Source organism: Saimiri boliviensis, chromosome 11, assembly GCF_048565385.1.
Source record: "Saimiri boliviensis isolate mSaiBol1 chromosome 11, mSaiBol1.pri, whole genome shotgun sequence".
NCBI lineage: Eukaryota > Metazoa > Chordata > Mammalia > Primates > Cebidae > Saimiri > Saimiri boliviensis.
The window spans coordinates 85,100,971-85,117,825 of record NC_133459.1 but is presented as its reverse complement, the minus strand read 5'-3'; the positions used below and the strand labels follow the sequence as shown (position 1 = coordinate 85,117,825).

General features: G+C 40.5%; 1 long non-coding RNA gene and 1 pseudogene across 1 annotated transcript in view; one reads left to right on the top strand and one right to left on the bottom strand.

Annotated features, from left to right (window-relative positions):
• LOC141580410 (uncharacterized) overlaps positions 1–16,855 on the bottom strand; it is a 55,361-nt gene that overhangs the window by 23,577 nt on the left and 14,929 nt on the right. The window lies entirely within an intron of this gene.
• LOC101051369 (glyceraldehyde-3-phosphate dehydrogenase pseudogene) lies at positions 12,493–13,524 on the top strand (annotated as a pseudogene).

Below are 16,855 nucleotides of genomic sequence, written 5' to 3'. Positions count from 1 at the left end.
TACCTCTTTCAACTCCCTGTGTCCTACCCACACCGAAGCTATCACCTTCCATGTGATCAAATCAGTGTGGACGAGCTCAGTGAGGGTATGAGCCAGCTGCATCTGCTGGGCTGCTTGGGAACGCGTGCTCGAACTTCACAATGCACTGATTCAATAGCAGCCAGGTTGATCCCTAGTTACCTCATCAGAGGTTATTGTTTGTATTCCTCTTTCAATATAAAATGCTCAAGGTACATAATCTGTGAGTAATGCTACTGGTTGGGATCCTAGACTGTCTTGGAATACTGTCTAGATTTTATGGAAACCCTATGTATGTCCCGGGACATGTACAGGCCTGAGATAGTTTTTTTCAGATCTTGTAAATACGTCAATGCTCTTCTAAATGGTGTGGACAGGTTCAACCTTAATTCTTTTGGTCTACTGCATATTTTTAGAGTTAGTTGTCAAAATCTAAATGCCATAAAAAGGGTTGCAGGATGTTTAGCTCATTAAGGATCTTTGTCAGTGGGTGCCAAAATCCTATGATTAGGGTTTTCTCCATGTATATAATACCCATTCAAAGTGTTAAGCTTATGAGTCCTTATCATACACACCGAGAGTAGCCCATAAAATACACAGACTGAAAGTATTAAATGTCCCTAAGTTTGCCTTTGTGGATTCTATTAGGCTTATCTCAACTTCTTTTAAAGGCAACAGACTAAAGTTCATTTCCATAGGCCAAAATACAGATGACTGTTCTTTGTACTTAACTTTGTAATACTAAATAGATATCCATGATGTTCCTATAATTAATAACAAGTAGGAAACAGGTAATGACCAATCAGAATGGACACATGGAGACCCCAAGTGTGCCCATCATTAACCTTTAGTTGTTGGGTGGCAGGAGCTCTGGAGGAAGAATGGGGTGCTCCAGTGGCCAGGATGGTGTGGGGAGGGGGAGTGTTTTGGTGGTTCCTGGCTTCTGCTCTTGACTCAGCATCACAGTTGACATTGTGTCACAGGGGCACACCCCTCTGCCCCTCTGACAAATACCTATTTCTTTGGTTTCCTGGGCCCCTCTGTTGAATACCTACCTCTCTGGTTGTGACCAGTCATATTCAAACTATACTTTAAGATTGCTAATTTCTCAAATTTAGGGATAAGGCTAGTGGTAGTTGTGCACAAAGTAACAGAAAATTCTTTGCCTTTATTTCAAGTAACACCAACAACCAATCTTTTTTATTGCAGGGAAAAAATTATACATTCAAGACCAGGATGGGTAACAAATAGTTATATGAAGTCAGCTTTCTAAATGTGTCCTTAAAATGAAACCACTGCCAAACAAATGTAAAACCAGACTTTGCATTGGGGTTAACAATATCAATATTTCCTTTTCTCATCCTTCCATTTCTCCCCTATATCCTCTGATTCTCTCAGCCCAGCTCTCATTAACTTGTATGACTTGAGGTCTGGAAGTTTGAGCTCTAGAAATGCCAGCATGTAGTAAAGAACTTGTGAAAAACAATCAAGGATCCAGTCTGGTGCAGGCATTGGGCTTCATTTCCATGTTGTTGTTTTCCTGGTCTTTAAAGGCAAATTCTTTGCTGATGCAGTAAGACTGGAGACAGATAAACAGAACAAATGCTATTTTAAACACCGTAATGATAATAATTTAATCAAATGTGATTTGTTCTAAATAAATTCTTTATTGGCCCTTTCATTTTGAAAAGTGGCCATGGGCATGGTTTTCTTTTTTGTTTTTAATGAGAGAGGAGATAAATGATCTTACTTGCAGGAGCAGAAGACTAATGATGCTTATTCCCACACTCTTTGTTTCATGGAACTGTCAGCCTACCCTGCCATTACAACTGACTGGCCTGAAACTCCAACTTCCTTGATAAAGCCAATGACAGCATTGGACCTGGTCTTTCCCCTTAACCTTGAGATGTGGCATTTGCTATGGTTTGTAAATGGTTTGTTTGTCCCCCCTCAAACTCAGGTTGAATTTGATCCCCAATGTTGTACCGTTGAGAGGTGGGGTTTGTGGGAGCTGTTTGGGTCATGGGGTAGATCCCTCATCAATGATTTTGTGCCCTTCTCCAGGTAGTGAGTGAGTTCTCAACCTGATGAGACTGAGTTAGTTCCCTCAATAATGGATTTGTTTCCTCGAGAGTGAGTTGTTAGAAAACCAGAACCCTTTGGGTTTTCTTTCTTTGCACATGTCCACCACCCCTTTGACCTTCTCAGTCATGTTTTGACTTAGCACATGGCCCTCACCAGAAGCTGAGCAGATGCTGAAACTATGTTTCTTGCACTTCCCAGGCTTACCAGAATGGTAAGCCAAATAACCTCTTTTCTTTATTAATTACCCAGCCTCAGGTATTCTTTTACAGCAACATAAAACAGACTAAGACAGTTTTTACCAGCCAGATAAATGTTAACATTTAAACAGTGCCTAATTGTTTGGAATACACTGTCACTACCACACTTTCCTTCATAATGTATTAGTCCCATTTCACAGATTAAACATTTACTCTAAGTGTCTCAGTTACCACTGAGTTTTGGTAACACTGAGGCTTGAACACTGCCCTTCCATCTTCATGTTCAAGCTCGCTCCTCCACACCATGGCGGATAGTGTGTTAATATAACTAGCTTAGGCAGTCCAGGTTGTAATTGTGAAAAGAACTGAATCTTGTTCATTCCTAAACCCAGCCTTCTCATACCACAGACCATCCGAAAAAGAAAATATAAATAAATAAACAAGTCACCATTAAACCTGCAAACTTGCTTAGTGAACAGACTTTGTCAGGACATTGAGTTGAAATTATCTGAATTAGAAAACTTCATTTACTCATACCTAAGGGTCTCTGTAATTTTATACGGTAGAAATGCCTATTGCTACTTCTCCAACAAGGGAAATATTGTTTCCAAACAACGTACAAATACGGGCCTGGGCCATCATGAAAGCATGTGTAGGCTGTTAAAGAACTTTCATTCTGCTGGAACCCAAGGCTCATGGAACTAAGTGTCCATATTTTATTCTTACCTTTATTTGAAAGACTTGCTTTCCCAAAAACAAACCCTTCACGCTAACTTAATATTGTGAATTCCAGACACTCAACCCACCGACCCAATCAAGAGGGCCATAGATTGGTGAAATGTGTTAATAATGCCAGATTACATTCGTGATTCCTTAAAACTGATTACTAAACAAAGAACAGTGTTAGGAAAGCGACTAGGATAAGGGTAGGAAATAGAAGAGGGCATAAGTTGTAACAGATTCTGCCTACCCACCCACCTCCAGCAGCCCCTTAAAAACTGCTTTGAAAAAGAAAAAGGTGACTAGTAAATTTATTTATGCTTTTTAAAAGGCACTGCCAATCCCAATTTATCAGTTACCGTCTTGTGACAATTTATTCATTGTTCACTGTTAGAAGCCAGAAGTTACATAGAAATGCATCATTGGTGATAGCTTCTCTATTTCAATATGGAATAATAGAGATAACACAGTGCCCAAAAGCTCTGCAGCCGACTTTTTGTCTGCTTTGTCTCTTTTCATTACTCTATCAGAATCTTCATTTAATATAATCCAAAAAAGCAAGGTAATTGCTTCACTTATCGGTTATCATCGCTCTTGCATACTTATCATGTCAAAATTATTTATGTGGATAGGCCAGGTTGATCTTGCTGCATTCAGAAGCTTAAAATTTGAATAACTGTTCTGCCAGTTAGGTTATCAAAATTGCAGCATAAGCAATGAGCTTCTCTTTTCTGGATATTGGAGTAAGAAAAAGGCACAGCCTCCTAGATGTGCTGGTGGGAAGGGGAGGCCTAGGCTGGGGAAACGCTCAGAACCAGCTTTTCCGGGAAAAGGAGAGAAGACATGCACCCAGAATGAAGAGAGCAACTGGAAGATTCACTGTGCAGGTCTTTAAAAAAGTAAATGAGAAATGAAGCCAGCTGGACTCTGTCTTTCAGTGTTTTTCCTCCATTGTCCCCAAAATAATTAATACCATTATCCTGAAAGTCAAGACAAACAGTTCATCCTGGTTCTTTATCTATCTACTCTTCCCCTTTTAAAATCTCCACAGATGATTGTTTCAGTACACTTTTTTTTTCTTGTTAATCATTTGTCAATTGTCAAGTGTTTTGTCACTTTGAAGACATATTAGGCTAACATGAAATGTGGAAGGTTTTCAGCCTAGAAGCAAACATGTATTTCTACAAAATAATTTTTGTTAGATAAGCCTTGTTTTGAGGCATCTGAGTCTCTCTCTCACACACAAATGTTGATGGTAAAAAGAAATTACTTTAGAGTATTTATTTCCAACATCAACATCAGAGACTACAGCTCTATTGGCAGAGAATGGTTAAGTAAATGTAAATTTTGATTCTTGCCAAAGTTTGCAAGAGCTCTTGGTGAGCGTTTCAGAACCAATGGGAACTTTCTATCCCACTTCTTCCAGAGTCACTAACCCTCTCCCAGATTTTCTATTTTGAAATAGTGTTTGAGAAAGTCATCTTGGCACGCAGAGTGGGACCTTCTCATATTCAGTCAGTCATTCTCATACCCAGTCAAGGAATGCCTAGAGTTGATGAATACTATTATCGTGATTACCTGAACACTGTTGTGGGCTACCTAGTAGGTACTTTGTAACATTTTTGAAATTCTATCAATGTGATAAATCTTTTAAAAATTATTTACCAAATCCTGACATATCAGTAGCTAAGATCAATAACAAAAATTTCTCTGAACTAATTGTCAATTTATTTCTTAATATACAGCTGTTCAATCATTTGTTACAGCTTTAATTCCTTACTTATGGCGGGTTGTCAGGAGCTGGAACCATGAGAGCACCTAGGTTATATTTGTGTTTTCCTTTATTGCTGTTTTGATAAATTTTCTAAAAATAAGGTAAAGAATATATGCTTAAAATCTAATGTTTATATTAAACCCCTGGTAGTTACCAGTATTACAGATATTAGAACTAAAGCTGAGGTAGTTCTTAAGATCTTTAAAATTCCTTTCCAACTCTGAGATTCTAGTAGCCCATTCAAAAGTGGGCAAAGGATATGAACAGACACTTTACAAAAGAAGACATACATGAGGCCAACAAACACATGAAAAAATGCTCATCATCACTGGTCATTAGAGAAATGCAAATCAAAACTACATTGAAATACCATCTCACGGCAGTTAGAATGGTGATCATTAAAAAGTCTGGAGACAACAGATGCTGGAGAGGATGTGGAGAAATAGGAACACTTTTACACTGTTGGTGGGAGTGTAAATTAGTTCAACCATTGTGGAAGACAGCGTGGCAATTCCTCAAGGACCTAGAAATAGAAATCCCATTTGACCCAGCAATCCCATTACTGGGTATATATCCAAAGGATTATAAATCATTCTACCATAAGGACACAGGCACACGAATGTTCATTGCAGCACAGTTTACAATAGCAAAGACCTCGAACCAACCCAAATGCCCATCGATGATAGACTGGACAGGGAAAATGTGGCAAATATACACCATGGAATATTACGCAGCCATCAAAAACGATGAGTTCATGTCCTTTGTAGGGACATGGATGAACCTGGAAGTCATCATTCTCAGCAAACTGACACAGGAGTAGAAAGTCAAACACCACACGTTCTCACTCATAGGCGGGTGTTGAACAATGAGAACACATGGACACAGGGAAGTGAGCACTACACACTGGGGTCTGTTGGAGGGAAATAGGGGAGGGACAGCGGGGGGTGGGGAGTTGAGGGGGGATGACATGGGGAGAAATGCCAGATATAGGTGAGGGGAAGGAAGGCAGCAAATCACACTGCCACATGTGTACCTATGCAACAATCTTGCATGTCCTTCACATGTACCCCCAAACCTAAAATGCAATAAAAAAAAAAAAAAAAGAATATAATGCAGCCATACATGGTGGCTCATGCCTGTAATCTCAGCATGTGGGTGGCCAAGATAAGAGCATCGTTAAGCTAGGAGTTCAAGATCAGCCTGGGCAATATAGCAAGATCCTTTCTCTCCAAAACATTTAAACATTAAGGAAGAGGATGCAGAGAAAGACAGCCAAATAGAAGCCTCCACCAATCATCCTCCCTACAGAAACACCAAATTGAACAACTATCCACTCTCAGCTGAGTGATCACAGTACCTGGTTTTAAGTTCATATCATTGAAGTAAGTACTGCAGAGAGTAGGAAAGTCTTGCACTGCTGACCCCACCGTTTCCCTATCCCCCAGCGGGAGTTGTGTGGTATGGACAGAGAATCTGTGTGCTTGGAGGAGGGAGAGGACAGTGACTGTGGGACTTTGCATTGGAACCCAGTGCTGCCTGTCACAGTAGAAAGCAATATCAGGCAGAACTCAGCCAGTACCATGGAGGGAACATTTAGAGTCATCCTAGCCAGAGGGTAATCACTCATCCCAATAGTTGGAGTCTGAATTGTGGCAAGCCTCATCACTGAAGGCTAAAGTGTTCTGGGGCCCTATAAAAACTTGGAAGGCAGTCTAGGCCAGAAGGATTGCAATTCTGGGGCAACTACTGATGCTGAGCTGAGCTCAGAGGCACTTTACTTGACTGACACATAAGCTAGTGAGACCCCAGCCAGGGTGGCCAAAGGGGTGCTTGCACCACCCCTCCCCACAGCCAAGACAGCACAGCTTATAGCTGTGGGTGAGACGCCTTCCCTCCATTTGAGGAGAGGAGATGGGAAAGCAAAGAGAACTTTGTCTTGCAACTTGTATACCAGCTCAGCTATAGCAGGAAAGGGCACCATTCCAGACCCTAGCCCCCAGATGACATTACTAGACACTCTGGTCCAGAAAAGAACCAGTTACCTTGAAGGGGTGGACCCAGTCCTGGCAGGATTCATTACCTGTTAACTAAAAAACCCTTGGGCCCTTAATACTCAGCAGTAGTTCCAGGCAGTACTTGCCATGGGCCTTGGGTGAGATGCAGGCCCATCCTGGCTTCAGGTGTGGCCAGGTGCATTCCCAGCTGTAGTGGCTATGGGGAGGGACTCTTGCTTGAGGAAAGGGGAGGGAAGAATAAAGGGACCTCTGTCTTGCAGCTTAGGTATTAAGTTGGGTAGAGCACTGTGCCGGTTCTTGGAGTCCCTGAGTCCAGGCCTTGGCTTGTAGATGTCATTTCTGCACCAGCTCCGGGCAAGAAGGGAGCCCACTGCCATGAAAGGAGAGTCCCAGGCCTGGCAGCATTCACCACAAGCTGATTGAAGAGCCTTTGGGCCTTGAATGAACATTGGAGGTAAACAGGAAGTACCCGTCACAGGTCTAGGGCAGTGGTGGCCACGGGAAGAGACTCCTCTGCTTGTGGAGAGGGGAGGGAAGAGTGGGAAGGACTTTGTCTTGTGACTTGGGTGCCAGCTCAGCCACAGTAAAATGGAGCACCAAATGGAATTCTAAGGTTTTCAACTCCAGGCCCTGGCTTCTAGATGACATCTCTGGACCTTCCCAGGACTGGGGGTAACCTGCCTCCTTAAAGGGAAGGACAAAAGCCTGGCTGGCTTTACCACCTGATGATTGTAGAGCATTAGGGCCTTAAGTAAATTTAATAGCTAGGCAGTGATTACTACAGGACTTGGGTAAGACCCAGTGCTGTGCTGACTTCAAGTCTGCTCCAGCATAGCCTCAGTGTCCACAGGGGCACCTGTGTTACCCCTCCCCCTGCTCCAGGAAGCTCGGCACAGAGAGAGAGACTTCATTTGCCTGGGAGAAAAGGAAAAGAACAAGACTCTCTGCCTAGTAACCCAGAGAATTCTTCCAAATCTTATCCAAGACCACCAAGGTGATAACTCTACAAATGTGCAAGAGACACAGCATTACTGGGCTTGGAGTGCCCCCTAATGCAGACACACCTGCAGTGACTAAAAACTTAGATCACAACAGCCAAGTCCTGTTGAATACCTGGAAAACCTTCCCAAGAAGATGAGGTACAAACAAGTCCAAACAGTGAAGACTAATAAAAATCTAACTCTTCAATTCCTAGACACTGAAGAATATCCACAAGCATCAAGACCATCCAGGAAAACAGGACCTCACAAAATGAAATAAATAAGATCAATCCTGGAGAGACAGAGATATGTGACCCTTCAGACAAAGAATTCAAACTAGCTATTTGGGGAACTTAACAAAATTCAAGAAAAGAAATTCAGAATCCTATCAGGTAAATGTAACAAAGATATTGAGATAATTAAAAGGAATCAAGCAGAAATTCTTGAGTTGAAAAATGCAACTGACACACTGAAGAATGCATCAGAGTCTTTTAAGAGCAGAATTGATCATGCAGAAGAAAGAGTTTGTGAGCTTGAAGATAGGCTATTTGAAAATACACAGAGGAGACAAAGAAAAAAGAATAAAAAAGAATGAAGCCTGACTACAAGACCTAGAAAACAACCCCCAAAGGGCAAACCTAAGATTTATTGTCCTTAAAGACGGTAGAAAGTTTATTCAAAGGGATAATAACAGAGAACTTCCCAAGCCTAGAGAAAGATATAAATATTCAAATACAAGAAGGTTATAGAATGCCAAGGAGATTTAACCCAAATAAGGCTACCTCAAGATATTAGGCAATCAAACTCCCACAGATAAAATATAAAGAAAGAATTCTAAAGACATCAAGAGAAAAGAAACAAATAACATACAAAGAGGCTCCAATATACCTGGCAGCAGACATTTCTGTGGAAACCTTACAAGCAAGGAGAGAGTGGCATAACATAGTTAAAGTGCTGAAGGGAAAACACTTTTAACCTGGAATAGTATATCCAGTGAAAATATCCATCAAATATAGAGGAGAAATAAAGACTTTCTCAGACAAACCAAAGCGAGAAATTTCATCAACACCAGGCCTGTTCTACAAGAAATTGTAAAGACAATTCTTCAATATGAAAGAAAAGGACATTAATGAGCAAAAAAAAAATCATCTGAAGGTACAAAGCTCACTTGTAAGAGTAAGTGCACAGAAAAACACAGAATATTATAGTGCTATAACTGTGGTATGTAAACTACTTTTATTCTAAGTAGAAAGACTAAATGATGAGCCAATCAAAAATAATAACTACTTTTCAAGACATAAACAGTACAATAAAATATAAATAAGAAAAAATAACAAGTTAAAAAGCAGGGGGACAAAGTTAAAGTGTAAAGTGTTTAGTAGTTTTCTCTGTTTATTTGTTTTTTTATGCAATCAGTGTGTCATCAGGTTAAAATAATGGGTATAACATATCATTTGCAAGCCTCTTGTTCACCTCAAATAGAAAAATATACAAGAGATACACAAAAAAATAAAAAGCACAAAATTAAAACCTACCACCAGAAAAAAATCATCTTCACTAAAAGGAAGACAGGAAGGAAGGAAGGAAGGAAGGAAGGTAGGTAGGAAGGAAAGAAAGGAAAACGAGAAGACTACAAAACAACCAGAAAACAAATAACAAAATGGCAGGAGTAGGTCCTTACTTACCAATAATAACATTGAATATAAACGGTGGATTAAATTCACCAATTAAAAAAAAGAATGGCTGAATGGATTTAAAAAAACAAGACCCAGTGATCTATTGCCTACAAGAAACACCATTTTACCTCTAAAGACACACGTTGACTGAAAATAACAGGATGGAAAATATTCCATGCAGATGGAAACCAAAAAGAGCAGGAGTAGCTATACTTATAAGAAAGTAGATTTCAAGACAAAAACTATGAGAACAGATGACAAAGAAAAAAGAAGAAAAAAAGAAAACAGATGAAGAAGGTTATTACATAATGAAAAAGGTGTCAATTCAGCAAGAAGCTATAATGATTGTAAATATATGTGCACCCAATACTGAAGCACTCAGATATAAAAAATGAACACTGTTAGAGCAGAAGAGAAAGACTGACGCCAATGCAATCATAATTGCATACTTCAGCTGGGTGTGGTGGCTCATGCCTGTAATCCCAGCACTTTGGGAGGCCGAGGTGGGAGGATCACCTGAGGTCAGGAATTCCAGACCAGCCTGACCAACATGGTGAAACCCCATCTCTACTAAAAATACAAAAATTAGCTGGACGTAATGGTGGATGCCTATAATCCCAGCTACTTGGGAGGCTGAGGCAGGAGAATCACTTGAATCCAGGAGGCGGAGGTTGCAGTGGACCAAATTAAGCCATTGCACTTCAGCCTGGGTGACAGAGTGAGACATCGTCTCAAAAATAAATAACATAACATAACAGAACAGAACAGAACAGAACAGAACATAAAAATAACTGCATACCTAAACACCCCACTTTCAGCATCAGAAAGATTATCCAGACAGAAAACCAACAAAGAAACGTTGGACTTCGTCTGAACTATGGATCAAATGGACCTAATAGACATTTACAGAACATTTTATCAAATGGCTGTAGAATACATATTTTTCTCAGCACATGGATCATTCTCAAGGCCACAGAAGAAGTCCTAAAAAATTCAATAAAATTAAAATCATATCAAATATCTTCTGGGACCACAAATGGAATAAAACTAGAAATCAATAACATGAGGAATTTTGGAAACCATACAAATATATGAAAATTAAACAATATGCTCTTGAATGACCAGTGGGTCAATGAAGAAATTAAGAAAGAAATTGAAAATTTTTTTGAAACAAATTATAATGGAAACACAACATACCAAGACCTATGGGATACAGCAAAAGCAGTACTAAAAGGAAAGTTTTTAGCTACAAGGGCCTATAACAAAAAAGTACAAAAAATTCAAATAAGTAGCCTAACAATGCATCTTAAAGAATCAGAAAAGCAAAAGCCAACCAAATCCAAAATTAGTAGAAGAAAAGAATTAATGAAGATCAGAGCAGAAGTAAGTGAAATTGAAATAAAAAAATGCAAAAGATCCAGGAACTGAAAGTGGTTTTTTTAAAAGATAAAATTGACAAATCTTTAGCAGACTAAGAAAAAAAGAGAGAAGACCCAACAAATAAAAACAGACAAAAAAAGGAGCCATTAAAACTGATATAACAGAAATTCAAAGGATCATTAGTGGCTACTATGAGTAACTCTATGCTAATAACTTGGAAAACCTAGAAGAAATGGATCAATTGCTAGACACATACAACCTACCAAGATTGAACTGTGAGGAAATCCAAAACCTGAACAGACCAATAACAAGTAATGAGATTGAAAGAGTACTAAAAAAAAATCTCCAAGCAAAGAAAACCCAGGACCTGATGGTTTCAATCCTAAATTTGACCAAACATTTGAAGAACTAATACCAACCCGACTCAAACTACTTCAATAAATAGAGGAAGGAATACTTCCAAACTCATTCTGTAAGGCCATTACTCTGACACCAAAACCAGAAAAAGACACATCAAAAAAAGAAAACTACAGGTCAATATCTCTGAAGAATATTGATGCAAACATCCTTAAAAAAAATAACTAGCAAACCAAATTCAACAATATATTTGAAAGATCATTCATCATGACCAAGTGGGATTTATTCCAGGGATGCCTCATCCTGATGACCTTATCTAATCTTAATTACCTCCCAAAGGCCACACCTCCAAATGCCATCAACATATGAATTTGATGATTAAGATTCCAACACATCAAATTAGGAGGACACATTCAAATGGTAGCATTCCACCCCTGGCCCCCTAAATTCATGTTCTTCTCACATGTAAAATACATGTATTCCATCTCAACAGCCCTAAAGTTTTAACTCATTCCAGCACCAACTCCCAAGTTAAAAGTCTTATCTAAATTAGTTAAGGGTGAGATTCAAGGTATGATTCATCCTGAGGCAAATTCCATTCAGGTGTAAGCCTATAAAATCAACAAGTCATCTACTTCCAAAATACAATGCTGGCACAGTCATTCCAAAAAGGGAGAAATAGGCAAGACCTAAGCAAAAACACACCCCCAAGCAAGTCCAAAACCCAACAGAGCAAACATTAAATCTTAAGACTCCAGAATAATCTTTTACCTCCTGGACACACAGCTGTTGGGGTTGGGGTCACAAGGCCTCAGGCAGCCTTACCTATATAGCTTTGCTGGGCTTAGCCTATGCTTCAGTTCTTCCAGGCTAGTGTTGCATGTTGGTAGCTCTACAGCTCTGGGGTCTCAGTAGTGGTCCTATTCCCATGGCTCAAATAGGCCTTGCCCTAGTGGGACTTTCTGCAGCAGCTTCAACCTCATATTTCATTTGACATTGCCCCAACAGGGGCTCTCAGCAGTGGTTCCACCCCATGACAAAGCTCTTCCTGGGCCCCCAGGCAGTCTGATACATCCTTTGAAATCTAAGAGAAGGTTGTTGTGCCTCCACAGCTCTTGCTTTCTGTGAACCTACAGAACTGGCACCACATGGATGCCACCAAGGCTTATGGCTTGTATCTCCTGGAGCAGCAGGTTGAGCCACACCTAGAGCCACTGAGCCACAACTGGGGCAGCTTAAAAATACTCTGCCCAGGCTCTCTGTTCCTCCTGTTCGACAGCCACATCTTGTCTCCCATCGCCAGCCACATCCCTGAGACACCATGGGGAAGGTGAAGGTCGGAGTCAACGGATTTGGTCGTATTGGGCGCCTGGTCACCAGGGCTGCTTTTAACTCTGGTAAAGTGGATATTGTCGCCATCCCTTCATTGACCTCAACTACATGGTCTACATGTTCCAGTATGAATCCACCCATGGCAAATTCCATGGCACTGTCAAGGCTGAGAACGGGAAGCTTATCATCAGTGGAAATCCCATCACCATCTTCCAGGAGCGAGATCCCTCCAAAATCAAATGGGGCGATGCTGGCACTGAGTGCATGGTGGAGTCCACTGGCATCTTCACCACCATGGAGAAGGCTGGGGTTCACTTGCAGAGGGGAGCCAAAAGGGTCATCATATCTGCCCCCTCTGCTGATGCCCCCATGTTCGTGATGGGCGTGGACCATGAGAAGTATGACAACAGCCTCAAGATCATCAGCAATGCCTCCTGCACCACCAACTGCTTAGCACCCCTGGCCAAGGTCATCCATGACAACTTGTATATCACGGAAGGACTCATGACCACTGTCCACACCATCACTGCCACCCAGAAGACCGTGGATGGCCCCTCCAGGAAACTGTGGCATGATGGCTGTGGGGCTCTCCAGAACGTCATCCCTGCATCTACTGGCGCTGCCAAGGCCGTGGACAAGGTCATCCCTGAGCTGAACGGGAAGCTCACTGGCATGGCCTTCCATGTCCCCACTGCCAACATGCCAGTGGTGGACCTGACCTGTCGTCTGGAAAAACCTGCCAAATATGATGACATCAAGAAGGTGGTGAAGCAGGCGTCAGAGGGCCCCCTCAAGGGCATCCTGGGCTACACTGAGCACCAGGTGGTGTCCTCTGACTTCAACAGCGATACCCATTCTTCCACCTTCGATGCTGGGGCTGTCATTGCCCTCGACGACCACTTCATCAAGCTCATTTCCTGGTATGACAATAAATTTGGCTACAGCAACAGGGTGGTAGACCTCATGTCCCACACGGCCTCCAAGGAGTAAGACCCCTGGACCACCAGCCCCAGTGAGAGAACAAGAGGAAGAGAGGCCCTCACTGCTGGGGAGTTCCTGCCACACTGAGTCCCCCACCACACTGAATTGCCCCTCCTCAGTTTCCATGCAGACCCCTTAAAGAGGGAGGGGCCTAGGGAGCCCCACCTTGTCGTGTACCATCAATAAAGTTCCCTGTGCTCAGCCCAAAAAAAAAAAAAAGTACTGTGCCCAAATGTGTGTGGGGACCATAAGCCCTGATGTGGCCCTGGGAAGCAGCCTGTCCTCCAAAATCATTCTGCCTTCTTAGGGCTCTGGGTCTGAGATGGAAGGGGTGGTCTCAAGGGTCTCTGAAATGCCTTCAGGGTTTTTCTCCCCATTGTCTTGATTATCCTCTTTGATTTCCTCTCCTGAAAATCCTCTTTGATTCTCTGCCACACAGCCAGGCTGATAATTTTCCAAGTCTTTCCACTTAGTTTCCCTTTTAATTATAAATTCTATCTTTCAGTCATCATTTTGCTCTCTTATTTCACTGTAAGCAGTTAGAAGTAGCCAAGTAGAAGCCTGAATGCTTTGCTGCTTAGAAATTTTTTCCAGCAGATATTCTAGTTCATTGACCTTAAATTCTGCATTCCACAAAATTCTAAGGCATGGACACAATGTAGCAATGTTTTACCACTTTACAACAAACTTGGTCTTTATTTTATTTTCTGATGTCTTGTGCCTCAGTTCCATTTGAAATATCATCAGAATGGCCTTTACTCTTTACATTTCAGTAGAAGTAGGATACTGGTCATGCCTACTTAGGTAATCTCTGAAAAGCCCCAGACTTTTCCTTAGTCTTCTTCTAAGCCCTCCACCAGAATTGCCCTTTATAGCAATCAGGCTTTTTTCTAGCATTCAACAAACCTGTTCCAGTTTCTATCCATTATCCAGTTATAAAGCTCATATACAAATTATCAGCCACAGACCTACCTGTTAGTACCAATTTACTATTTTAGTCTATTTTCTGTTGCTGTCCAAGAATACTTGAGACTAGGTAATTTATAAAAAAAAAATAGAAGGTTCTGGAGGCTGGGAAGTCCAAGATCACAGCACTGGCATCTGCTGACAACCTTCTTGCTGAACTATAACATAGTAGAAGGCATCATATGACAAGAGCAACCAGCATACCAGTTCAGCTCTCTCTTCTTATAAAGTCACTGGTCTCAGTACAAAGGCCCCATCCTGATGACCTTATCTAATCCTAAATATTTCCCAAAGGCCCCATCTCCAAATGCTAACAACACATGGATTTAAGGATTTAAGGATTAAATTTCCGGCACGTAAAATTGGGGGGACACTTTCAAACTAAACTTCAACATTCAAAATGCCATACATTTAACAGATATTATGCACTCACTGCCTGATAGGCCCTGTCTAAGGCCCATGTCATATCTAAACACTTCACAGAATCTTTTCTCATGGTACACTGTTTTATGACTCCAGTCATACCTTATCTTGTCATTACGAACACATATATCTTATATCCTGTCTTATGCAGAAGTTACAAACTTGAAGTAAGGGGCTGTGTCTATATACTTTACAACCCACATGATAACTGATGAAGTGCCTTATGCATATTAAATATGATTATTTTTCAACATTGTCTGGGGCTTGAACCAAACCATCAGCATGGTGCTTCTACCTTAAGCACACCCAGTTCTTTTAACTGCTTCTATTGTCCATACTTTCATCACCACTCGTTATGCTTCTACCTAAATCAAAATCTGGTAAAGCATGGAGGTGGGAATGTTCATGAATGTCTACTGAATGCCAACTTTTTAAGAAATGAGAAAAGTAAATTATTTATACTTTACTGCAGTGTAGTTTGCCTTTAATGCAAGTTCACAACATTGTTTATTCATTAATGTATTTATTCAGCAAATATTTTTTGACCATGTGCCAGGCATTGTGCAGCTACTAGGATCAAGGGATGAATAAGATGTTTTTCTGCCTTTGAAGAGTTAAAAGGTCAGTGATGGAGAAAGAACTATAAACAATTATGTAATGTAAATCTTTATCTGTATTTGCTACTTCCTAGTTGTATAACTTTGGGCAATTCATGTACCTTCTTGGGACTTGGGCTTCCTCAGCTGGTTAAATAAGGGTCATCATAACGAGGTTGTACTCCTACAATATAATTATAATTTCACTACCTGGTAAATAATAGGCACATAAATGTGGGTTGCATCTGAGGGTACAAAATACCAAAGAAACAAGAACACAGAGAAATTAACTCAAAATGTGAACTAAGGAAGTCTTCACAGGGTTCAGACTTGAAGGATGAGTAGATAATTTGCAGGACACAGATAGAAAAAAAGAAGTAGATCCCAGCTGGGGTACAGTGACTGACACCTGTAATCCCAGCACTTTGGAAGCCCAAGACAGGTGGATCACAAGGTCAGGAGTTTGAGATCAGCCTGGCCAAAATGGTGAAACCCCATCTCTACTAAAAATACAAAAATTAGTCGGGTGTGGTGGCGGGTGCTTATAAGCCCAGGTACTTGGGAGGCGTAGGCAGGAGAATTGCTTGAACCCAGGAGGAGGTGGAGGTTACAGTGAGCTGAGATCATGCCACTGTACTCTAGCTTAGGTGACAGAGCAAGATTCCATCTCAAAAAAAAAAAGTAGATCCCAGCAGTGAAATCTTTATATGTAAAGATCAGAGGTATGAAAGATCCATGAAATTATAGTCAGCGGATAGTAATGCTAAGGGACTCTGGGGGACTTCTGATTACCTAATAGTTCTCCCCAACTTGTAATTTATGGACATACTTTTTTCCTTCTTAATTAAAACATCTTATATCAGCACTTGTTCCATTTGATTTGATTTGATTTTAGAACAATTACTTAGTCTATTGAATTCATTTTAAATTTAATTTTAAATTCTAGAGTAAGACAGCCACCACCAGGTTTCAGTCATATATGCAAATTTTTAACATATATCCTGCATACATATCAAGAGAGAAATTGGCATCTGAACAATTACTCAAAATTTTCAATTTAACACCATCCTTCTGTGTTATTAGAAGCATCTAAATGACAACATATAATTTGGACAAAAATGAAGAAATGTGGCCAAAATTCAGATGTCTTAAATTATCTAGATGCTTATCAAGATATGAATTAAAATCCTAATTAAATTGTGATAATAAATAAATAAATAATATTTTTTATTTAAAAACTTATTCAGTTTTGGATATTTGATGTTATGTTGATATCATACATTTTTATGTAAATGTATATTCATATAAAAATGAATACATTTTTCCTCTACTCATTACTGCCATTACTCTATAAG